This window comes from Mirounga leonina, unplaced genomic scaffold, assembly GCF_011800145.1.
Source record: "Mirounga leonina isolate KUSES-001 unplaced genomic scaffold, KU_Mleo_1.0 Mir_126, whole genome shotgun sequence".
Taxonomy (NCBI): domain Eukaryota; kingdom Metazoa; phylum Chordata; class Mammalia; order Carnivora; family Phocidae; genus Mirounga; species Mirounga leonina.
Genome location: NW_023270314.1, coordinates 7,696,097 through 7,721,677, shown reverse-complemented (window position 1 = coordinate 7,721,677; position 25,581 = coordinate 7,696,097). Strand labels below are relative to the sequence as shown.

General features: G+C 36.6%; 1 pseudogene; it reads right to left on the bottom strand.

Annotated features, from left to right (window-relative positions):
• The window catches only part of LOC118008971, a 79,373-nt pseudogene extending 55,034 nt beyond the window's left edge, over positions 1-24,339 (bottom strand).
• Between the last annotated feature and the right edge of the window lie 1,242 nt (positions 24,340-25,581).

The window sequence follows — 25,581 nt, the reverse complement described above, 5'->3', positions numbered from 1 at the left end:
GATCGAACCCCGCATCGGAATCCCTGCTCGGCAGGAAACCTGCTTCTCCCTCTCTCACTCCCCCTGCTTGTGTTCCTTCTCTAGCTGTGTCTCTCTCTGTCAAATAAATAAATAAAATCTTAAAAAAAAAAAAAAAGAATGTATGAATGCTTAAACTATACATTAAATACATAGGGCTAGGATGAATCATAGAAAAGTAATAATCCAAATAAGATTATTCAGTTAGAGAAGGACTTAGAAAACCTGCGGTATAAGCATGATTTTGAACATGAGGTAAAGAGCATGTCTAATTGAAGAGAGGGTCTAAAAAGTTAAAGCAAAACAGCAGAAATAGAATGAAAGTCATATTCATTGAGCATTACAAATGTAGCAGGGATTCTGTTAAATTCAGTATTCCTGATTGAACTAATCAAATTTACCCAAGGTACAGAGAGACCCCAAGTTTTGTCTTGCCAGTGCTATTAAACATATAAAAAAATCATGATATATTTAAATTTCTGACTTTGAGTAAGTCATTGCTTTGCAGTGTTAAAAGTCATGAAATGCGGGGCACCTGGGTGGCTCAGTTGGTTAAGCTACTGCCTTCGGCTTAGGTCATGATCCTGGAGTCCCTGGATCGAGTCCCGCATCGGGCTCCCTGCTCAGCGGGGAGTCTGCTTCTCCCTCTGACCCTCCTCCCTCTCATGCTCTCTGTCTCTCATTCTCTCTCTCTCAAATAAATAAAATCTTAAAAAAAAAAAAAATTAAGAGTCATGAAATGCAACACGTTCTTCATGAACTAGAAAGATACACTAACAAAACATAGCTATTAGAAGATTTATATTAATTTAGTAATATTTTTGTGTTAATCCAGCTCAGCCATATATATAGGGAACTATTAAAAGTATATGAGGAGCGCCTCAGTGGCTTAGTCGGTTAAGTGAGGGACTCTTTTTTTTTTTTTTTTAAGATTTTATTTATTTATTTGAGACAGAGAGAGAGACAGCGAGAGAGGGAACATAGTAGGGGGAGTGGGAGAGGGAGAAGCAGGCTTCTCGCCGAGCAGGGAGCCTGATGCAGGGCTCGATCCCAGGACCCTGATCTCACCTCAGGTCTTTATCTCAGGGTCACGAATTCAAGTCCTGAGTTGGGCTCCATGCCGCTTAAAAAAAAGTATATGAGAAATGTGAAAAGATTTAAAAAGCAGCAAGATATTTTTCTTGTGGCTTTGTTTTGTTTTGTTTTGTTTTACTTTATAGGGCCATCAGAAAAATGCTACATGTTGCACCATAATTTTAAGATTTAATAAATAATTATAGAAAAACAAAGCACTATGCAAGAGTATTATTGATAATAATATTATTATCAGATTAATGAAGTAATGAGCAAGTAATGGTCAGAATACTATCAATTGGACCCATAACAATTTTCTTCCATTTTAATTTTTTTTAAGAGAGCACATGCATGTGCCTTAACAGGGGGTTGGGAGGTGCAAAGGGACACAGAGAGAGAGAATCCCAAGCAGACTCCATGCCCAGCACAGAGCCCAAGGCGAGGTTGGATCTCATGACCCTGAGATCATGACCTGAGCCAAAATCAAGAGTTGGATGCTTAACCAAGTGAGCCACCCAGGTGCCCCTTCCTACATTTTAATCTTAGGAGTAATTCACAAATAGCAAAAATAAACTAATAGCAGAAATTTATTTTAAAAATCCTGAGAATAGGGGCACCTGGGTGGCTCAGTCGCTTAAGCAACTGCCTTCGGCTCGGGTCGTGATTTCAGGGTCCTGGGATCGAGCCCCGCATCGGGCTCCCTGCTCCGCGGGAAGCCTGCTTCTCCCTCTCCCACTCCCCTGCTTGTGTTCCCTCTCTCTCTGTCAAATAAATGAATAAAATCTTTAAAAAAAAAAAAATCCTGAGAATAATCTGGGCTTAATGCAAATTTAATTGACATAATTTAATTAAGTATGTTCATTCATTTCTACTGCATTTCATGTGAATAGTTGATATTCAAACTGATAAACATGCAGTATGCAAATATTGATTAATTCACAAAAGAAAGGAAATGCTTGATTTGTTAAACTCTGGTTTGAACATGCCATTTATTAAGTTTGACTTGTTCTCAGTAAGTCTAACATTAAGATATTCACTCTAATAAACTCCAAGTTTTTCAAAATGAAAGGGGGATATTCTATCAAATTATAAGACTTACATTGGGGGATCAGTAATGCCAAATTATAAATAACTGTGGTAATGACTTTTAGGATATATATATATATTTTTTTTAAGATTTTATTTATTTATTTGACAGAGAGAGACACAGTGAGAGAGGGAACACAAGCAGGGGGAGTGGGAGAGGGAGAAGCAGGCTTCCCGCGGAGCAGGGAGCCCGATGCAGGGCTCGATCCCAGGACTCTGGGATCATGACCTGAGCTGAAGGCAGACGCTTAACGAGTGAGCCACCGAGGCACCCCGACTTTTAAGATATATTTGATGTCGGACATCATCATCATCATCATATGGTTACTTGGTATCAATTTTACACCTTCAATATACTAAATATTTTGCCTATTTTCACATTTTATTTTGAGGGCCAATGTGTTTGAGAAACTTGTTTGAGATCGCATTCTTTTAAAATGGTGACATTGTGGTTTGTTTGTCCAAACCAAGTGTCTAGTCTCTGTGCTTTTCTTTTTTTTTTTTTTTTTTAAGATTTTATTTATTTATTTGACAGAGAGAGAGACAGTGAGAGAGGGAACACAAGCACGGGGAGGGGAGAGAGAGAAGCAGGCTTCCTGCGGAGCAGGGAGCCCAATGCAAGGCTCGATCCCAGGACCCTGAGATCATGACCTGAGCCAAAGGCAGACGCTTAACGAGTGACACCCAGGTGCCCCTCTCTTTGCTTTTCTAGGAACATCCTATGTAACTATGAGGATCATCTAATTCTTCACTCTGAGTTTAATTGTTTAGTAGTCAGGAATTCACTGAATTTTTAAATTGTTCTTCATCTTCTCTATCTCCTCACACTTGCATGCTGGCTCCTTTTTCCTCTGTTGAAGTTGGAAGGGGGTGGGGAAAGAAAAGAGTGTATCCATATTTGCAAGTTAGTGGCAGCAACATCAATTACTGAGTCAAAGTCACATTCCACAGTCCTGAGAAATGAAAGGTATGCTGAGGTAGTAGAAGGGGGTAGGGGGAAGGTTAATTGAGAATGTCTTCCTGTTTTTTTGCTACTTGGTGTGTATTGAAGGCTAGCAATCACCCTTGAGCAAAATCTAATTTTTTTTTTGAGACTGAAGTGTGACACAGGCTTAATTTACTTTTGTGTGATTGCTTCAGCCTTTTTTCCATCATTTCTCATAATTACCTATAATTGCCCTATTTCGTTTTTACATGTCCAAAAAAGACATTCTTATTAATGATAACTATTATATTAATAAAAAACCAGTGGATTTTTTTCAAAGTGCTTTATAATGTTACAGCATTTGCACTTGAATTGTTTTTAAATTATTCAATTTTCAGAACAATTCTTTGAAATAGAGATAAATTATTATCTCTATTTTTGCATGGGGGAAACTGGGAAAGGCCACATCATCAGGGGAAGGAAGATAGCTTTCTTTCTTATTTTTGTTTCAATAGATTTGTTGTCATTGGTGAAACTTAACACACTTTACAAATAATACATGGGCATAAAGTAAATTAAACTGTACTGAACATTAATGTATAAATAACCCACACAAAACCAGTGAAATCAGGGATAAATGAATCATAATTCTTGCAAAGTTTATTTTTTAAAACACTTTAACTGTGTATCAATTATTCCAATGTCACAATTTTAATAAATAATGTGATATCATTAGAGAAAAGGAACACCTATAAAAATCAGTGCAAAGCTGTAGTTAAGCCCCAAGGATTTAACAGCAAGCTTTGTTTTTCTCCTCTCAGTAAGATCTTTCTGAAACATAGATTTTTCAGAAGCAATAAGAACAAAGCTTTGCATGTATCATTATATTGTCATTTCTCCCCTTTTGACTATCTTTGTTAAGAAACTTCAAATATTATTGAATTTGTTTATTTTACTATGTGGTTGAATTACTTGTAACTAGGAACTGAGGATTTCTAATCCTCTTAAGCCAAATTATTTTCCTTCTCAACTATGCACTAATGAACTCATGATTTCTTGTTGATAATACATGTTCTTTAATTGGCATTTTCCCTAATACGGTAGGGTTTATCTGGTTTCAAATGTCTTCTGCCTTGCTTGTACTTTCCTTCAGGTGTGAATTATGAGGGCCATCAATACGTGGCACAGAGTGGAAAATTAGACCAGCTTAATCACTTTATTTCATATTCTTATTTTTTTCCCTGCTGAGAAAAAATGTCACCTTACATATATTATAGAATTTACCAATGGCATATTTGCATCAGGATTAGAGAGGCGTATAGCATTAGATCTACTCAGTCCATTTCGAACCCATGTTCATTCACTATTTATATCAGACATTAGCCTAAATTTTGCTTTTACACAGAGTAGAGGGAAAGATCAAGATGACTAACACATTTTTGGCTAGATTCACAAAACAAGGATTTTTAAAAAATAAATGCCTTTTTAAAATATTTGAGCTAGGGTAACCTAAATCTTTTTTATATCTTATGTACACAAATTTCTATGTTTCCATGAACTTGGTTTTATTATATAATGGCCTAAAGGTATTTTATCATGTATTAAGTTATACCATACTTTATTGCATTCATATACACATTATATACATATGAATATAATAATGAAATATATATACTTTTATGTGTACATAAAAATTGAAGCAACATAGCTCTACCCTATATATATAAGTATGACTATTTTTATTGAGGAATATTTTTATATCCAGAATAATCTAATTGACTTTGGCCAAAAAAAGAGAGAATGTTCATCCTTGAGCAGAGTAACTTCCTGGGGAACCAGTTAAAATCATTTGTTCTAATTATGCATGGTAATCAGATGAGTTAACTTGTTTTGATGGATTGCTGTTTACAGTACAAATTATAAAAATAAATGACTTTAGTTTCAGAGTGGGTAATTACTGGCCTTCTGACTTAAACCTGAGTCAGTAATCACAAATCAAATAGTGTATAAATATAAGATTCCAAATTAATAGCTCCGAATCAAATTCTGCCCAATATAATATAAGCTCTATAAGGATGGTCTGCTATATCCCAGAGTATAGCTAATATCTTGTCATATGGGAAATGCTCAATGAGTATTTGCTGAAGGAGGTGAGGAAAGGATGGTTTTCAGTAACAATTCAGAAGACATGTGCCGGAGACTTCTTTCTTACCATCTGAGAAGCCTTTCCTCTCAAGGTTATTCTTATTTTGGTTGACAGTCAAAGATAAAAGGGCAGATCTGGCATAAATGCCTCTATCTCTTTTCTCTTTTATTATTAATTCCTCTCCTGCTATCTGCCTTCTCTTCTTCCACATCTGTCAAGTCCAGGTCATGGTCTCAATTCTACCATTCATTTCATCAGTGTTATAGTATTTAGTGTATCATACTAAAATTATTCTAATTTCACAGAGAGCATTCTTTTCCCCCAAGGTAGGATTGGTAGTATAAGGTCTAGGATGTTAATTCATTTATGGGGCTGTGACCCCTACATTATTTTGAAATTCAGTGCCCTCTTTCCACCTGGTCACACCTATGTGACAATTCTAGTCATTCATTACTACTCTTACTATGATCTTTACATTTTCTGCAACTATCTATTTTCACTCCCCTCTACCTACAACACAGAAAGAAATGATAGGATTCATAGAAATACTAAATAGACTTCATAAGAGAAACAGGGCACCCCTATTAAACTACTAATCTGTCTACTCAGACTAGATAATCTAGCACAAGGCTCAGTGTCTAGTGCATTGTAGGCCATCACTGAATATTTGTTGAATGATTGAATAATTGTATAGCAATTTTTCCATATATGTATGCCATGTTATCTTAGAGCTAAAAAAAGCCATACCGTCTGCATTGATTTTTTTTTTCTGTTTTCTAAAGCATTCTAGCTTATAACCAGTTGATCTAGAGTAGTATCAGATGATTAACAAAGGAGTGTTTTTAAAAGGAAGAAATATATTCCTGTTTTGACTTCAAAAACGTTTAATTGCTTCATCAAGAAACTATCTCTCATAATGTTAATTCTCTCTGTAGTTTTATGTCATGGATTCTTTAGAACAAGTATATGATGCATTAAGGGAGGTCATGCCATTTAGGTCAAAACTGACTCCTATCAAGACTCAAAGGCCAAGAAAAGGAAAAATGTAAGCTGAGTATCTTCTAGACTAACTCTCCTGTACCTAGCAATAGTGCCTAGCACTGATAGAATCCGTAACATTAATGAGCAGAACATTGTATCTAAAGACAATTTCAAAACAAGCATTCCATCACTTTTGTCATCAGTGGAAGCATCTTCAGAATAAATATTTCCATGATATACCAAAATAAAATGAGATCTGTAAAAATAAACATTCCAGTGTATTTGTTAAAAAAAAACAAAGAGCGGGCACCTGGGTGGCTCAGATGGTTAAGCGTCTGCCTTCAGCTCAGGTCATGATCCCAGGGTCCCGGGATCGAGTCCCGCATCGGGCTCTCTGCTCCTTGGGAGCCTGCTTCTCCCTCTGCCTCTCTCTCTCTCTCTCTGTCTCTCATGAATAAAAAAAAAAAAAACAAAGAGCCACCTCACTCAGTAATCCTTGAAGCTCATTGATCACTACAGCATTGCCCACAATGATTGGAGTCCAATATCCTTTATTCATTTCAAAAATAGCTCTTGGTTACATGACTGTCTGTATTAGTCATGAGAAACATCTCAGTTTATAGAAAATATACTTTTTCATTTATTAAGATAGAAGGAAAAAGAATAACTTCTAGTTGAAAGTTCTGCACTATTAAAACATCAGCAGAAATTTAGAGACATTTTGGCATCCAGTTAGGTATAGAGTAGCTCATTTTCTAATTAGAGAATTGGAAAAACAAAGCTAAATTAACAGGAGATAGATATAGACATGGATATATATGTATGTATGTGAATATAGATATGGATATATATGTATGTATGCATATGAATATAGTTTGAGATAACATTGATGAAATTTCAGGGCATAGAAACAATGGAACAAGGATATTGAAATGTTGCATATAATACCCTTTTTTTTTTTTTAATTTATACAACAGAAATTTATTTTCTCATAGTCCTGGAGGCTAGAAATTCAAGATCAAGGTTCTGGCCAATTCAGTTTCTGGTAAGAACTCTCTTCCTGCCTTGTAGAGGGCTGCCTTGTCACTGTGTCCTCACTTGACCTCTTCACCCTATATTTTAATATTTTATCCCAAAGAAGTTTGCACTGTTTGCTTCTTTAACAAATTAAGAAAGCATAAACTGGGGTAAAATATTTCTGGTAACAAACTGGAATTGCATTGAATTTATGATATACATTCTTTGACTCTCTAGAAGTATGCTTTTTACTTATCCACTCTTTAGAAAACCATAGAATTTTACTGTTATCAGTGATTTGAAAATACATGGAAAATCAATTGTTATTTCTCTAGGATTTTCCCCCATGTCTCTAGAATAAATTAGTTGGGAAAATATATTCTCAGCTAATAAGCACTTGAATTTTACACCAGGTTTCATTTTGGAAATCTCTCTTCATGAGGAGCAAGAGAACAAAGAAAAATATAATTATGAAACAGTTTAAGAGTATCTACACATAGTTGAGTACCTGCAGAACAACATTCCCCTGAAATAGATAGATGGGGTTGTAGAAAACCCAGAGATTGGTTTCTAGCTGCTCAGCATGCTGAGTTTTGGTGACTGCATTATTATAATGAATATTCTTATAAAACCAGCTGAAACTAGGTCACAGCATGCCAATTGTGAATCATCATGTTTGTAAGGTTATTTGAGAAGAAAAATTCTAATTGTTATTGTTAAGAAAAGGCACACTCTACTTTTAGCCCTTACTTTCAAACAGATGCCCAGAGCAATTCAGCTATTTTTTTTAGGCCACACAGCAATAAGTATAGGAAAAGAAGGAAAGGCCTTTCAGGGGGAAAAAAAAAAAAAAAATCATCTGTGTGCCCATAATGAAAGTTAGCTGCTATTACAATGGTCTTCTTTGTCATTTACTGGTTCGTAATCCTTTTTTAGGTTGGCAAGAATAGAAGCAGAGACACAAAATGAGAGTCTGGGTCAGTCACTATAGTATTCATGCCAGGCATTCATCCTGTTATCTGATTCTAAGAATACATGGAGCATCCTGCAAATATTCCAGATATGGTCAGATTACCTATTTCACAGTCCCTTTGCATCTCCTCATCATAGTGTAAAGCCTAGGTAGAAATTGCAAGAAATATCCATTTCTTAGTATTTATATAATCAAATATTTAGAACCCATTAACTCTTTAAAAATAATAGAACCCTAATCAAGACATTTATATGCATCCCCCTTGCTTAAGTTTTCATATGTTTATGTAAAGGGGCAAACAATAATAAAATAAATTTATGCTAGTTACTTTAATGATCATATTTTCCTGAACACTGTGCCACTATCCTCCAACTGACATTCACATGGATGTAGCACTTGGAAAGTTCTAGTTTCACTTCAAAAATGTAAAGAGCTTGGAAGTCATTCCCATCTTTATAACAAGAAAAAGGAAAAAATAAAATAAAAACAGAAAATCAAAAAAGATTTTCATGCACCTATCAGTATATTATGGTTATAGGGCAAATCACTATACTCAAGTTTGGAAAGATAGACAAATAGGCAATATAGACAATCATTGTAGACACTCGTTTACCTGGAGCAGAAGCCATTGGAACCCATAATTTAGTAGTAACACTATACTGGTTAATTTTGACAAATGACTGGAGGCTGAGTATGGCTTAGCATGAAAGTGAGAATTCCCTGGGAGGTACAGTTTTGGGAGGTTCCCTAAACTTTTGTGGCTTCACCTCCAGGAACCCCAAAAGTTTCTCACCGTGAGGAGACAATAAATATCCCCTGTGGCTTTGGCAGAAGGGGGTAAGGGTAACCATTTTGAAATGTGCTTGGATCATTATCTGAAACAAAGGCCTACTCTCCAAGGGGGAAAGACTTTACCAGATCATTGTTTGACCTGGGGGGAGAAGAAATTATCCAATTTAGCCCCCTCTAACCTTCCTGTCTTACCCAAATGGAGAAAAGAAGTGGTAAGAAACATTTGTGGAGGTCAAAGTCTAGGGACTCAGGCCCACTAAAAGATTGATAATTAATAATACAATACCCAACACCTTACCACCACATCAACAGTGAATTATAGCTGGAATTGCTGAAAGACAAATACTGACTTTAAGGAGCTCTTAGACCCAAAGAAAACAGGGGAGATTAAAAACAATGACACTAAATCAATTGTAAGCCTCTGGCAACTACAGCTGCAGTAAACAGTGAAATATCACCGCTCCTAGCAAATTTAACATAAAAATTAATGCTATGAACTAGTATAGTTGGAGACTTCAACATACCTCTTTCAGTAATTGATAGATTCTACAGGTAGAAAATTAGTAAGGATATAATTGAACTGAGCAGGAGCACCATTAATCAATTGTATCTAATTGAAATTTATAGAATACTTCGTTCAACATAGCAAAATACACATTCTTCTCAAGCTCATATGGAATAATCACCAAGATAAATACACTTGAACAAATACAGAGAATAAACATCGTGCAAAATATGTTCTTAGACTACAGTGGAATTAAACTAAAAATGAGTAACTGGCTGGAAATAGCTGGAAAATTCAGAAATACTTGGAGATTAAACAACACACTTCTAAATAACACATGGGTCAAGAAGATATCTCTAGAGAAATTTTAAAATATATTGAAATAAATGAAAACAAAAATACATCAAAATTTTTGAGGTGCAGTAATAACAGTGCCTAGAGGCAAATTTATAACATGAAATACATATATTTAAAAATAAGGAAGATCTGAAATCTTTCTAACTTAATAACCTAAGCTTCCATCTTATGAAACTAGAGAAAGAAAATCATTTAATCCAAAAGGAAACATAAGAAATAACAATCAGGGCAGAAATCAATGACATAGAAAACAGGAAATCAAGAGAAAATCAACAAAACCAAAGGCCAGTTTTTTGAAAAGATCAATAAAATACGTAAGCCTCTAGGCAGGTTTGAAAATGTTCTAATTTAGAGATTTTAACACAATACAAAGCCTCCAAGGTCTGTAACTGTTATCTGTACTATATACATGGCCATCCCAAACAGTAGTGTAAAACAACAACTTATTATTGTCTCTCACAATTCTGGAAGTTGACTGGGCTTGGTTATGTTGTTCTTGATCAGTTTCTCATATGGTTGTGGTCAGTGAGTGGTGGGTCTAGAATCTTCTCAAAGCCTTTCTCTCTTAAATGCCTGGCAGACGATGATGTCAGTCACCTGTTTTGGGGGTGGAACACAACTACGTTACCTGGATTTCATCACAGCAACATGGTTGGTTTTTAAGGCAAGTATCTGAAAGGAGAGCCAGGCAGAAGCTGTATCACTTTTTGGGACATAGCCTTGAGAATCATGTACAGTCACTTCTACCACATAGTGTATTAGTCAGGGTTCAACCAGAGAATAAGATGAATAGGAGATACCTATTGAAAGATTTATTGAAAGGAATTGCCTTACATAATTTTAGGGACTGGATAGGCAAGTTTGGAAACTATAAGGCAGGCCATCAGGAAAAGCAAGCCGAAACTCTTGGACATTACCGAAACGGTTATCTACAGGCAGAATTTCGAGAAGCCTCAGCTGTGCTCTAACAACTTCCTAACAGATTGAATCAGGTTTACCCAGTTCTTCTAGGATAATCTTCTTTTCTTAAAGACCACTGCGTTTGGATTCTAACCTAATTTACAAAATAACTAGATTATTGTTTGAACGGGTAACCTGCCCAAGTTAACAGATGAAATTGGTCATAATGAGGTATTAAGACCAGCCAATATTCAAGTCAAAGACAGCAATGTCAGAGAATTTGTAGTTATTTAAAAATCACCCCACACTGCGTTTCAATAAATTTTTATTTTAATCTGAAAGGACAATGGGTTATTTCTCTTACATTAAAATGTATATGTTTACATACACACTCACACATATATATACCTTATAATTTGTTTAGCATACTGTCCCTATATTTATATATAGCAAAAAGACTGTAAGAGTTAGGTCTTAGAATTATGTTTCAGTTTTTTTTTTAATTTTTATTTATGGGTCTTTCTATAGTTTCTATTATTATTGGAGTGAGTGAGTGTGAGTATGTGTGTGTTCAGTGATACCATGTAGATTATTAGCATTTTTTTTTCCTGGAGTCCAAACAGTTGTCCATTGAAATATACAATACTTCAAATACCATATTTATATAATAGTATATAAACTTTTGTCCATTGAACCCAAACTGGAGATATTTTCTCAAGCCAACATAGATTAAGAATGTGTCCCTTACACTATTACTCCCTGCCCCGTCCCATGAGTTCTCACTCTTCTCCCCATCTCACACACATTATAGTGCAGATAGGCCAGCCTATAGTCTCTGTTGTGAAGAGGTAGATGACTAAAGTACAATTGAGGTCATCAAATTCCAGAATCCCAAATTACAGAACTGCCGCTGTATGAAAATGATAGCTACTGCTTCAGTCACATCCATTTTGAAATCTAAATTCATGCTGGGAACCTTTAGCCAACTTATTGATACCTGGGTACTACTATTCAAAACAAGCTAATGAACCACTTAAGATGAGAAGAGGAGGGCAGAGGTGACACTTGCAAATGAGTTTAATCTGCTTGTCCTATAGATAAGAGCCTTGATGTGGGGGCTCTAGCCTGCATCACACTAATTTAGAAGGCTTAGAACACCCCATGCTTATTTTTAGAACACCAGCGAAATAGCTTGGTGAGAAAGACCTGTGGCATTGATAGAATGAGATCCTTTCCCGTTTTTCTGTTTTTTTTGTTTTTGTATTTGTTGAGGTTTTGCCTTAACATTTATCTGTCATATATAATTGTCTTCTTTCGTTCTCTCACAATTATATTTTTAAAATAATACTTATAAAGAGGAATCTACTTAAAAGAGATGAAATAGATTAAAGCTAAGTAAACTCAGCAAAATGCTGACTTTATATGTAATAAGTTAGATGGAGCTCAGGTAGAGACTTACTGATATGTTTAAGCTTTCTTTCACTGCTTATCATCAGCCTTGGAGACTGTTTTCAGACTTTACATCACAACTGGTGAGCTTTAGCCAATGACTGTGTGTAAAAACAAGCACAGAGCAGTTTCAACCTTCAGCACTCTTAGAGTTCCTTCCAGAGAATGCTTATCCTAGCAAAAGTACATGAAATATAAATCTAAATGCACAGTGCCTTGTCCTGTTCTTGACATTACTGTTAAACCTTCAAAAAGAACATTTGTTTTTGAACTTTCTTTTCCAGGGACTTTAATACTCATAAAATAATTTTTCTTTATTGAAGAGTGGTTCACTGATATAGGAAATTAAGCCCAAAGACCTCCAACCATGTAGCATTATCAGTGACAGTATATGGAGGTTAAATCATAAAACTTAGAATTCCACATTATAGTATGAATTCAAGGATCTGTTGAATGCACAACTGACCAGGAAATAAGATGAAATAGTTTATGCAGGAATTTGTTGAAATATAACTGAGTTATTTCTGATTTTAACATACTGAAATCTACTTAAAGGGTAAGGAATTTATGCAAACTACCAGCAGATTGAGCCAAAGGAATGTATCTTTAATGCAATCAATCTGTTTTAAGAGAATTTCAGCTTACAAATCATGGAAGACAAGAAGCTCACTGTATCCTGTGCTGGTCAGACCACTTGCCACTGTGAAAACCATTATTTTTTTTAAGAATGACATACATACATGCAAGTTGTTAGATGTGTTCTTGGTATTGTATGGATAAATAAGGGCAGTTGTGCTGTTTAATCTGAAAAAATATTCTTAGAGGATACATGACAACATTTCTCAAACATATGAGTATTTGTCTTGTGAACGTGAGATAAGACTCTGTGAAAGTAAAATCTGTAGAGCAAAAGCAAGTGAGTAAATATTACAGCAAGGATGGTCTTACTCAATATGAGAAATCACAATTATACCTGTCCAACCACAGACATCTCTCCATAGGAGGTAATGAAGCTTCTCATTTTACTTTCTACTCAAAATTTTTATTAATAAGAACAAAGACTCTCACCAGATCACCATTTCATCAACTCTGCATATATTAGCAAAGAATTTAAGTGTGTCATTTTGGTTTAATAGGAAATGGACTCACAAAGGTCCTTTTAGAAACTAAGTTATTTTTAAATAGAAGCATGTCAGTAGTGATCTCCCTGTGATTGGAAATATTGAAAATGGATTTAATTGCTAATGAACTGATAGAGGGACTTTTTGTACTTGATGGGATGTTGAGTTATTTCCTCTTAGGAATTCTTATGTAATGCTAAGATTTTTACAGCCTTAATAAAGATCACTAAAGTAGGATTTAAAAGAGCTGGGCTTTACTATTGCTTTTTCCTCATTTGATCATGGAAAATTACTTAGCCTCTCTGGCTTTTATGTTTCCCAAATGAGAGGATCATACCATATGATTGGGTTCCTTTTAATTCCCCCCCCAAGATTTATTAGATATTATTTACATGTAACATATATGAGTTTAAGGTGTACAGTATGGTTATTAGAAACATGTATATGTTGCAAAATGATTATGACAGTAAGATTAGTTAACACCTCAATCCCCTCACATAATTAAGATTTTTGTGTATGTGTGGTGATGATCTGCTCTCTTAACAGCTTTCAAGTATATAATATAGTGCTGTTAATTATAGTCACCATGCTGTCCATTAGATCCTCAGATCTTATTTATCTTATAGCTGAGAGTTTATATCCTTTGACCAACATCTTCCCATTTCCCCCACCCCTCAGCCTCTGGCAACAACCATTTTACTATTTCTATGAGTTTTGCTTTTTTAGATTCCACATATAAGTGAGAACATTCAGGATTTGCCTTTCTCTATCTGACTTATTTCACTTTGCATAATGCCCTTTAGGTTCATCCATGTTGTCACAAAAAGAAAATTTCCTTCTTTATTATGGCTGAATAATATTTCATTATATATATATACCACATCTTTATCCATCATCTGTTGATGGACACTTAGGTTGTTTCCACCTCTTGGCTATTGTGATTAATGCTGCAATGAACATGAGAGTGCAGATATCTCTCTGAGATAGCGATTTCATTTCCTCTGGATATACACACAGAAATGGGATTACTGGATTGTATGGTAGTTCTTTTTTTTGAGGACCTTCCATACTGTTTTCCATAATGGCTACACCAATTTACATTTCTGTCAACAGTGCACAAGGGTTTTCTTTTCTCCAAAGCCTCACCAACAATTGTTGTTTATCCTTTTGATAAGAGCCATTCTAACTAGTGTGAGGTGATATCTCATTGTGGTTTTGATCTGCATTTCCCTGATTATTATTGATACTGAGCATCTTTTCTTGTACCTGTTGGCCATTTGTATGTCTTTGGAAAAATGTCTATTCACTTCCTTTGCCCATTTTTAAAATTCAGATTCTTTGTTTTTTCTTTAATTCTTAAAGAAAGGATTCTATGTGCAAAAATAATAACACTATTATAAGTCACCAAGAGAAGGGATTGCCTAATGAATGGAATGGTTAATGATATTCTAAAATACACATAATATCATGCTTACTGGAGATCTTTGATGAGGTGGATTTGAGATAAGATTTGAAGAATGGCTGGGATATAACTATGAAGAGAATTTCATACCAAAAGGAGAGGAAGGACAAAGGCAAATTATTGGCAGTCATCAAATTTGGAAATAGTGAAAAAAATTTTCAGTGGGGTACTCTGGCCGAGTGGAAGGTATGATGAAGCTATTCTACATGACAGACGTCAGCAAACTAGAATCAATAGGTAAATTCTGTCCTGTTTTTGTAAATAAAATTTTACTGGATTCCAGCCACACCATTTGTTTAGTTATTGTTTGTAGCTGCATTCCAGCTACAATGGTAGGGTTTCATAGTTGTGACAGAGCCCCTATGGCTGGCAAAATCCTAAAATATTCACTACCTAGCCATTTAAGGAAAAGTTCGCTGGCTTGTGCTATGAGGAATCATTATGTGGCCTTAGAAAGGAAAAATAGAAATACTTTGCCTGTGAGAAATCCCCAAAGGATTTTCTCTGCAGTAGTGATTCCCTGTTATTATTTTGAAGAGGAGTCACATGATAATTGTTAGAATATAAAAGACAATAATGGTTCCGTGGAAAAGCAGGAAGATCCTAGTGATTTACAGCAGCTAAGTCTCTGTCTGAGGAAAAAGAAGGCTGATTTACAATTTATTTAAATGACAGTAATTTGATACCTGTGATATATGATATTTTGCGTAACGTCAAGTATTATTTCATCTTCAGTATTCAACAATAAATCTTGCCATGGCTTTAAGGATTCAGAGAATAGTTAACTACGTAAGTAACTATGCTGTACCTGGTAGGTGGAAGATAATATGAGAAAGTTTTCATTTATTTCCTGTGCCTCATTTTTCCTTTATTCCTCAACTCATTTATTTCTTCTTGGCCAGAGAGGAAATTCACTTCAAAAAGCTATATTGCTGAGAAGTATGGTGAAGGTGTAACTCAACTATATTAGACAATTCAAAGATAAGTCTGTTACTAAGTCATCCCCAATTTTCCCTTGATTTGTGCCTTTTTCCTTTTTTACATGGCAGATGTCTGGATGAGTTTTCAGGTAAACTTAACAACTGATGATTAGTTTCATGTGATTGGTGAAAAGTATTGCTATCCATAAAAATATCTAGTTTCAGACCCTATCAGCCTGTAAACATAATGATGCCATTACTATATCAATGTGACTCCAAAATTACTTTTTAGGACTTTTGTTACTTAGCGCTGAGATAAAAATTTTTGAACCAGTTGGGCTTTCATTGAAATTGCTTGAGAATCATGAGTAAATCTTTTACTAAAATACCAGGACCAAGTTGAGAAGTCATTGATTTTACTACCCAGAAATGTGAACACGACGCTTTTTTTGTTGTTGTTCTCTCTTCCCACGGTTTATTTAAGAGACTTTACATCTTCCCATTACCTTTGAGTTCCACCTAGAATCAGACCAATGGGAGCACGTAACTATTGGCTTGTCTTTGTGATTTTCTCAACCTCTCAACTTCAGTTTTCACATCTGTAAAATGAGTCTAATAATTTCTCTCAAACAACTGCTAAGAATTTTAAATGGGAGCCTACGGAAACAATCATAGGCCCACTTGCTCATACATTCAAACATTTCCTATGTTGATGTTATAGAACCTGACTAGTATTCCTTACCGCACAACAGTCTACTTGTAATAAAGTCCTGTCACCTTACTAAGTATCACATGTTCCAGAACTATTAAAGGAATGGTGACAGTGGCCAGTTCATGGAAGGTAACTATGAATGATTAAACAGCTGCTCTGGTTTTAGACAGGTCACTGGACAGACTGAAATGTCATAATACATTGTCTAGACAAGGCAAGCAGCTGATTGAAGAAGGCATCCCCCAATATTGATATTGTACCCATTCATCTAAATTTGTTTTAAAGATAAGCATATCAAGTCAATATTTTGCAAATGAATGAAAATATCAACCCCAAACTGACCCTCAACATAGGAGGCAGAAATGTTATTTAAAACCAATGAAGTGGGAGAGCGAGGTTCTTGTCTCACGGAGTCAAAGAATGAATCTTGTGGACAAAGGAGAGTGTGTAAAGCGCTAGAGTTTTATTAAATGAGGATACAGAAAAAGCTCTCAGGAGTGAGAGGGGTCCAGACAGAGTTGCCACTGAGGGCTTTTAAGTTTCCTGGTTAGCCACTGAAAGCTAACCAGGGAATTTAAATCCTTTTAACATCTCTAGTGATAGCCCCATTGAGTAAGGATTAGTGATAACACCTTTAATGGCTTAGTTCCTTTTTAATTTTTGTTGGTCACAAGCATCTGTTATAACAGGAATCCACCTCTGACACCTAGGGCAGGGTAGTCTGGTTTGTTCCCTTATCTCAGTTTCTTTACAACTCCACTTTTTTGTGATTTTTGTGAGCCTGATCCTGTAGCCCCCTACCTATCTCTCTCTACTTAGCCCCGCCTGTTCCTTACTCAGCAATATATATTATCACGAGAAATTCAGTCAAAATAAATGCACTTTAGTGGGAAAAATTGACAAAAACCTCAAAAGAGACAGAGTTTAAGGTCTACAGTTCATTAAGAATGCAGTAATATGGGGTGCCTGGGTGGCTCAGTCAGTTTAGCATCTTCCTTGGTCTCAGGTCATGATCTCAGGGGTCCTGGGATGAAGACTGCTTTTCCCGGTCCCTTCTCTCGCTCTATCTCCCTCCCCCCACATCATGCTTGCTCTCTCTCACTCACTCTTTCTCTCAAATAAATAAATAAAATCTTAAAAAAAAAAAGAATGCAGTAATATTAAAGAATAAAAAGAAATATTTTATAGATATAAAAAATCATCGAGGTTTTAATGACAGTTTGGAAGAATATACATCTAAGAATTTTAAAGTAAAACTATTATAGCAGTTTCAGTTAATAATTTTTTATTATTATTTTTATACAGTTTGGAAGAAATATAAAATATTTGTATGTAAATGGTAGTTTGTCATAAAATATGCATGGTCAGTTCATTAATTTTTAGGATTAAAATATAAGGCAAACTACTAATTTTTATGGTTTTTATTAGAACTATTTCCAAAAAATGAGCCATGTTGAAATAGCCTGTTGTCACTGCAACAGGAAGGGGAGAACAGAATACCCTCTTCAGCACACTCTTGGATATCCCAAAAATCAAGACTTTAATCATATCTTGGCAACTATTCCAAATGTAAACACTTATGGATTAGTCAGTGTGAAGCAGGTAAGTTTTGTTTGGACAATTTTATATATTTGTATATTCTCTCTCATTTGCACACTGCTTCTTTTCCATTTTTAACAAAAAAACACCTATCTTTGGGGGGGAGTGCATCTTTTCTGGGGCTTAGATTCCTGCAGTAATAATCTCAGACTAAAACTCTATATTCTTTGATATTATTGGTATAATAAGGATATTGCATTTTCATCATTAGGGTATTTTTAATTATAATACTTTGTTGCTAGATCTCATCCTCATATGCTTATTTGTTAAAATTATATAGATCTGGATGATGAGACAATTATATATAAACAGGATTATTATTTTAAAGATAAAGTTTTTGAAGTATTACAAATGCTTAGCCATGTTCTTTACTTTAGATCTGTTGATTTAGCCTTCCTATTCTATTTGTTTGTTGTAACTTCACATAAACATTATGACTATGTACATGGTTCTCACTGGTTGAATTTTTAAGGTTTGTGTTTTGAGGGTTTAGCTTATACTGGTAAGTGCTCTGACATGACCTTTGGTATATCAGTTACCTGATCTCTTTCTGGGTAAACGTGTCTTCTATTTTGACTTCTGTGAATTGGTACAAAGGAGAAAACTGGAAAAAATAATTTACCATTTCTTTTTTTTTTTTTTAATTTTATTATGTTATGTTAGTCACCATACAATACATCATTAGTTTTTGATGTAGTGATCCACGATCCATTGTTTTCGTATAACACCCAGTGCTCCATGCAGTATGTGCCCTCCTTAATACCCATCACTGGGCTAACCAATCCCCCCTCCCCCCTCCCCTCTAAAACCCTGTTTGTTTCTCAGGTCCATAGTCTCTCATGGTTCATCTCTCCCTCCAGTTCCCCCCGCCATTTTTCCCTTCCTTCTCCTAATGTCCTCCATGTTATTCCTTATGTTCCACAAATAAGTGAAACCATATGATAATTGACTTTCTCTGCTTGACTTATTTCACTTAGCATAATCTCCTCCAGTCCCATCCATGTTGATGTAAAAGTTGGGTATTCATCTTTTCTGATGGCTGAGTAATATTCCATTGTATATATGGACCACATCTTCTTTATCCATTCATCTGTTGAAGGGCATCTCGGCTCTTTCCATAATTTGGCTATTGCGGACATTGCTGCTATGAACATTGGGGTGCATATGGCCCTTCTTTTCACTACATTTGTGTCTTTGGGGTAAATACCCAGGAGTGCAATTGCTGGGTCATAGGGTAGCTCTATTTTTAAATTTTTGAGGCACCTCCACACTGTTATGCAAAGTGGCTGTACCAACTTGCATTCCCACCAACAGTGTAAGAGGGTTCCCCTTTCTCCACAACCTCTCCAACATTTGCTGTTTCTTTCCCTGTCCATTTTTGCCATTCTAACTGATGTAAGGTGGTATCTCAGTGTGGTTTTGATTTGGATTTCCCTGATGGCTAATGATGATGAACATTTTTTCATGTGTCTGTTAGCCATTTGTATGTCTTCTCCAGAGAAGTGTCTGTTCATCTCTTCTGCCCACTTTTTGACTTGATTATTTGTTTTTTGGGTGTTGAGTTTGAGAAGTTCTTTATAGATTTTGGATACCAGCCCTTTATCTGTAGTGTCCTTTGCAAATATCTTCTCCCATTCTGTGGGTTGCCTCTTTGTTTTGTTGACGGTTTCCTTTGCTGTGCAGAAGCTTTTTATCTTGATGAAGTCCCAAAAGTTCATTTTTGCTTTTGTTTCACTAGCTTTTGGAGATGTATCTCGAAAGAAGTTGCTGTGGCCGATGTCAAAGAGGTTACTGCCTATGTTCTCCTCTAGGATTTTGATGGATTCCTGTCTCACATTGAGGTCTTTCATCCACTTTGAGTTTGTCTTTATGAATGGTGTTAGAGAATGGTCGAATTTCATTCTTCTGCATGTGGCTGTCCAATTTTCCCAGCACCATTTATTGAAGAGACTATCTTTTTTCCATTGCATGTTTTTTCCTGCTTTGTCAAAGATTATTTGACCATAGAGTTGAGGGTCCATATCTGGGTTCTCTATTCTGTTCCATTGGTCTGTATGTCTGTTTTTGTGCCAGTACCATGCTGTCTTGGTGATCACTGATTTGTAATATAGCTTGAAATTGGGCAACGTGATGCCCCCAGCTTTGTTTTTCTTTTTCAACATCTCCTTGGCGATTCGGGGTCTTTTCTGATTCTATGCAAATTTTAGGATTGTTTGTTCCAGCACTTTGAAAAATCTCATTGGAATTTTGATCGGGATGGCATTGAAGGTATAGATTGCTCTGGGTAGCATAGACATTTTAACAATGTTTATTCTTCTGATCCATGAGCATAGAATATTTTTCCATCTTTTTGTGTCTTCTTCAATTTCTTTCATGAGTGTTTTGTAGTTCCTAGAGTATAGATCCTTTACCTCTTTGGTTAGGTTTATTCCGAGGTATCTTATGGTTTTTGGTGCTGTTGTAAATGGAATCGTTTCTCTAATTTCTCTTTCTACAGTTGCGTTTTTAGTGTATAAGAAAGCAACTGATTTCTGTGCATTGATTTTGTATCCTGCCACATTACTGAATTGCTGGATGAGTTCTACTAATTTGGGGGTGGAGTCTTTTGGGTTTTCCACGTAAAGTATGTCGTCTGTGAAAAGAGAGAGTTTGACTTCTTCTTTGCCAATTTGAATACCTTTTATTTCTTTTTGTTGTCTGATTGCTGTTGCTAGGACTTCTAGTACTATGTTGAACAACAGTGGTGAGAGTGGGCACCCTTGACGTGTTCCTGATCTTAAGGGAAAGGCTCTCAGCTTTTCCCCATTGAGGATGATATTCGCTGTGGGATTTTCATAGATGGATTTTATGAGCTTGAGGAATGTTCCCTCTATCCCTATACTCTGGAGAGTTTTAATCAGGAAAGGATGTTGTATTTCGTCAGTGCTTTTTCTGCATCAATTGAGAGGACCATATGGTTCTTCTCCCTCCTCTTATTAATGTGTTCTGTCACATTGATTGATTTGCAAATGTTGAACCACCCTTGCATCCCAGGGATAAATCCCACTTGGTCGTGGTGAATGATCCTTTTAATGTATTGTTGGATCCTATTAGCTAGGATTTTGTTGAGGATTTTGAAATCCATATTCATGAGGGATATCAGTCTGAAATTCTCCTTTTTGATGGGGTCTTTGCCTGGTTTGGGGATTAAGGTAATGCTGGCCTCATAGAATGAGTTTGGAAGTTTTCCTTCTGTTTCTATTTTTTGAAACAGCTTCAGGAGAATAGGTATTATTTCTTCTTGGAATGTTTGGTAAAATTCCCCAGGGAATCCATCAGGCCCTGGACTCTTGTTTTTTGGGAGGTTTTTGATCACTGCTTCAATCTCATTACTGGTTATGGGCCTATTCAGATTGTCAATTTCTTCCTGTTTCAGTCTTGGCAGCTTATAGGTTTCCAGGAAGGCCTCCATTTCATCCAGATTGCTCAATTTATTGGCATATAGTTGTTGATAATAATTTCTAATAATTGTTTCTATTTCCTTGGTGTTAGTCGTGATCTCTCCCCTTTCATTCATAATTTTATTAATTTGGGTCCTTTCTCTCTTCTTTTGGATAGGTCTGGCCAGTGGTTTATCAATCTTATTAATTCTTTCAAAGAACCAACTTCGAGTTTTGTTGATCTGATCTACTGTGTTTCTGGTTTCTAATTCATTGATTTCTGCTCTAATTTTAATTATTTCTCTTCTAATGCATGACTTAGGCATCGTTTGTTGCTTTTTCTCTAGTTCTTTAAGGTGTAGAGTTAGTTGGTGAATTCGGGATTTCTCTATTTATTTGAGTGAGGCTTGGATGGCTATGTATTTCCCCTTAGGACCGCCTTTGCAGTATCCCATAGGTTTTGGACCGATGTGTTTTTGTTCTCATTGATTTCCATGAATTGTTTAAGTTCTTCTTTGATTTCTTGGTTGACCCAAACATTCTTGAGCAGAGTGGTCTTTAGCTTCCAAGTGTTTGAATTTCTGCCACATTTTTTCTTGTGATTGAGTTCCAGTTTTAGAGCATTATGGTCTGAGAATATGCAGGGAATAATCTCAATCTTTTGGTATCGGTTGAGACCTGATTTGTGACCTAGTATATGGTCTACTCTGGAGAAAGTTCCATGTGCACTCGAGAAGAATGAGTATTCTGTTGTTTTAGGGTGGAATGTTCTGTAAATACCTATGAGGTCCATCTGGTCCAATGTATCATTCAAAGCTCTTGTTTCCTTGTTGATTTTCTGCTTAGATGATCTGTCCATTGCTGAGAGTGGAGTATTGAGGTCTCCTACAATTAACGTATTGTTATCAGTATGACTCTTTATTTTGGTTAACAGTTGGCTTATGTAGATGGCTGCTCCCATGTTGGGGGCACAGATATTTACAATTGTTAGATCTTCTTGTTGCATAGACCCTTTAAGAATGATATAGTGTCCTTCTGTGTCTCTTATTACAGACTTTAGTTTAAAATCTAATTTGTCTGATATAAGAATTGCTACCCCAGCTTTCTTTTGAGGTCCTTTGGCATGGAAGATGGATCTCCATCCCTTCACTTTCAGTCTGGATGTATCTTTAGGTTCAAAATGAGTCTCTTGTAGACAGCATATGGATGCAGCCTGTCTTTTTATCCAATCTGCAACCCTGTGCCGTTTCATGGGAGCGTTTAGGCCATTCACGTTGAGAGTGATTATTGAAAGATATGAATTAATTGTCATCATGTTGCCTGTGAAGACGTTGTTTTTATAGATTGTCCCTGTAAATTTCTGTTGTAGATCACTCTTGGGGTCTTTCTCCTTTTATAGAACCCCCCTTAATATTTCTTGCAGGGCTGGCTTAGTGGTCACATATTCTTTCAGCTTCTGCTGGATGTGGAAGCTCTGTATCTCTCCATCCATTCTAAATGAAAACCTTGCCGGATAAAGTATTCTTGGCTGCATGTTCTTCTCATTTAGTACCCTGAATATGTCTTGCCAGGCCTTTCTGGCTTGCCAGGTCTCTGTGGATAGGTCTGACGTTATTCTGATGTTCCTCCCTCTGTACATAAGGAATCTCTTCCCCCTAAGTGCCCTTAAGATGGTTTCCTTGGTTCTAAGATTTGCAAGTTTTACTATTACATGCCGGGGTGTTGGCCTGTTTTCCTTGATCTTAGGAGGGGTCCTCTCTGCCTCTAGGACTCGAATGTTTGTTTCATTCCCCAGATTAGGGAAGTTCTCAGCTACGATTTGCTCAAATACATCTTCTAGTCCTCTCTCTCTCCACTCCCTCCGGGATTCCAATTATTCTGACATTGGAACGCTTCATGGTGTCACTTATTTCTGATTCTATTTTCATGGATTCTATTATATATTCTATTAATATTATCTATTATATTGTCTTCCAGATCGCTTATTCATTCTTCTGCCTCAGTTGCCCTCGCTGTTAGATTATCTAGATTGGATTGGATCTCATTGATAGCATTTTTAAGTTCTGCCAATTCAGCTTTCATTTCTGCCCTTAGAGACTCTATGTTGCCATTAATTGATTTCTCCATTCTAGCCATTGTCTTCACAATTGCTAGCCTGAATTCCATCTCCGACATCTTGGTTATATCTGCATCCATTTGTAAATCTGCAGCATAAGTCATAATCTCTGAGTCTTTTCTGTTTTGGGGGCTCCTCCTCCTAGTCATTCTGTTGATGGGTGTTTGAGGGAATGTATAGAGTCCAAATTATTGACCAGAACCCAAGCAAGATGCACCTGTTTTCTTGGGACCTTAGGGTTGCTGGCCTCTTGTTTTCCCAGCCTGTCTTCTGCGGGAGGGGCCTCTCATGCTGTTACTCAGGCAACCCTGTTTGGGCGGAGTTGCCCTGCGCCCCTGTGGCGGGGGATGGGCTCAGCGGGAATCAGTTTTGGGGGCTTTTGTTCTCTGGCAACTTTCCCTGGCGGCTTTCCGCATCTCTTCCGCGAGTCAGAGCAGAAGAGACCGTTTCCAACCCTCTGCCTCAGAGCAGAGAGACCTCAGTCTGTTCTTCAGTGAGCTCTCCAGGCCACACTGTCTCCGTTTCTTTCTGTGCTGCTATAAACTGCAGTGTCCTGGGTTGTGCACCCCTCCGCAGCGCCCCCAGTCCTGCCTCCAGGTCGGGGCACGTCTCTGCCCTTTGTGCTTCTAAAACCACCAGCTGCTCACAATTCGCTTGCACGCTACTCCGCCACTTGGGGTTTCCACTCCCGGGGGTTGCAGTTCACTGGTGCGACCTGGCGCACTGGATTTCCGGCTCGGAGGCTGCAGTTGCCTGCGTGCGACCATCGCTCCGTTTGGTTTCTGTCCGGGGGGGCCTGCGGTTCGTGTGCACGCGACCCCACCGGTCTGGTTTTCCACCCTGGGGGTTGCCCTAAAGTCCTTTCCCGAGGCTTCGGGTCTGCGAGTCTGTGCCCCGTCCGCACCGCGCGAGGCTGTCACTCACCGGCAGTGTAGGATCCCCACGTCCAGGCACCCTCCCACTGCCCTTCATCCTCTGATATCTGCCCACAGAATCACAGCTCTCTGCTTCGTACCTCAAAACCAACTGCCTGTGATATTCTGTTTGTAGAGATCCAGATCTTCTTACATCTCAGACTGGTTTTGTGGGTGCTCAGAGTGGTCTGGTAGATGTCCAGCTCAATTCTGGGAACCAGTTGAAATAGGGTCCCCTACTCCTCCACCATCTTTCCCCTAATTTACCATTTCTTAAAACACAAAATATTTAAAGGAAAAAAAAGCTTTCAGTTAGCTAATTACCAACTGTGTTGTTAGTAAAAATAACAAAAGTAAAATTATAGAAACTTTTTAAACTGTAGATTAGACATCTGTGAAGTGAAAACCAGGTATATCTTTATATAGGATTTTTTCTATCCTTAATTTTAAAGTAAAGCTATTTTAGCAGTTTCAGTTAATAATTTTTTAACAAAATATATAGACATATTGAGACAAAAAGTTACTAGTCCATGTTTGGATAGCCAATATGTAAAATGTTCTAGCTTATTCTAGTTGCACCTGAATCCTATAGTCTGCTGTTTATCTATTCCTTATGTTAAATTCCTGCTTTCCTATTTTCCCCATTAAAATATATTAACAGTATTCTTAAAATGAGACCCAGATAAATAAGAGTTAAATCCAATTTATGGCAAATGTGATAGGTAATCCAATACACAACAATTAGTTTTACATTTTTTAAAAAAATTAGACAGCATATTACCATGAAGGTATTAAGAAATCCAAAACTTTTCAAATTTGCACTGAAATTCTACAAATAACTGACAGTGGGAGTAAAAGAGAGAAAGACAGAATCTTTGGAAGTCTGTAATCTGTGCTGAAATAACCAACTACATAAAGACCAGATCAAGTTAGGAATAAAGTGACCCTGTATAAAATATTAGAACAGTTTGATGGGACATTATGTGACTTTTAAAGGTTACACATCTAGAAACTGAAACAAATAAACCTAAATCTCCTGAAATTATGTCAAGTTCTATTACTACCACCCTAATATACCCCTCAGATGTGTAGCTA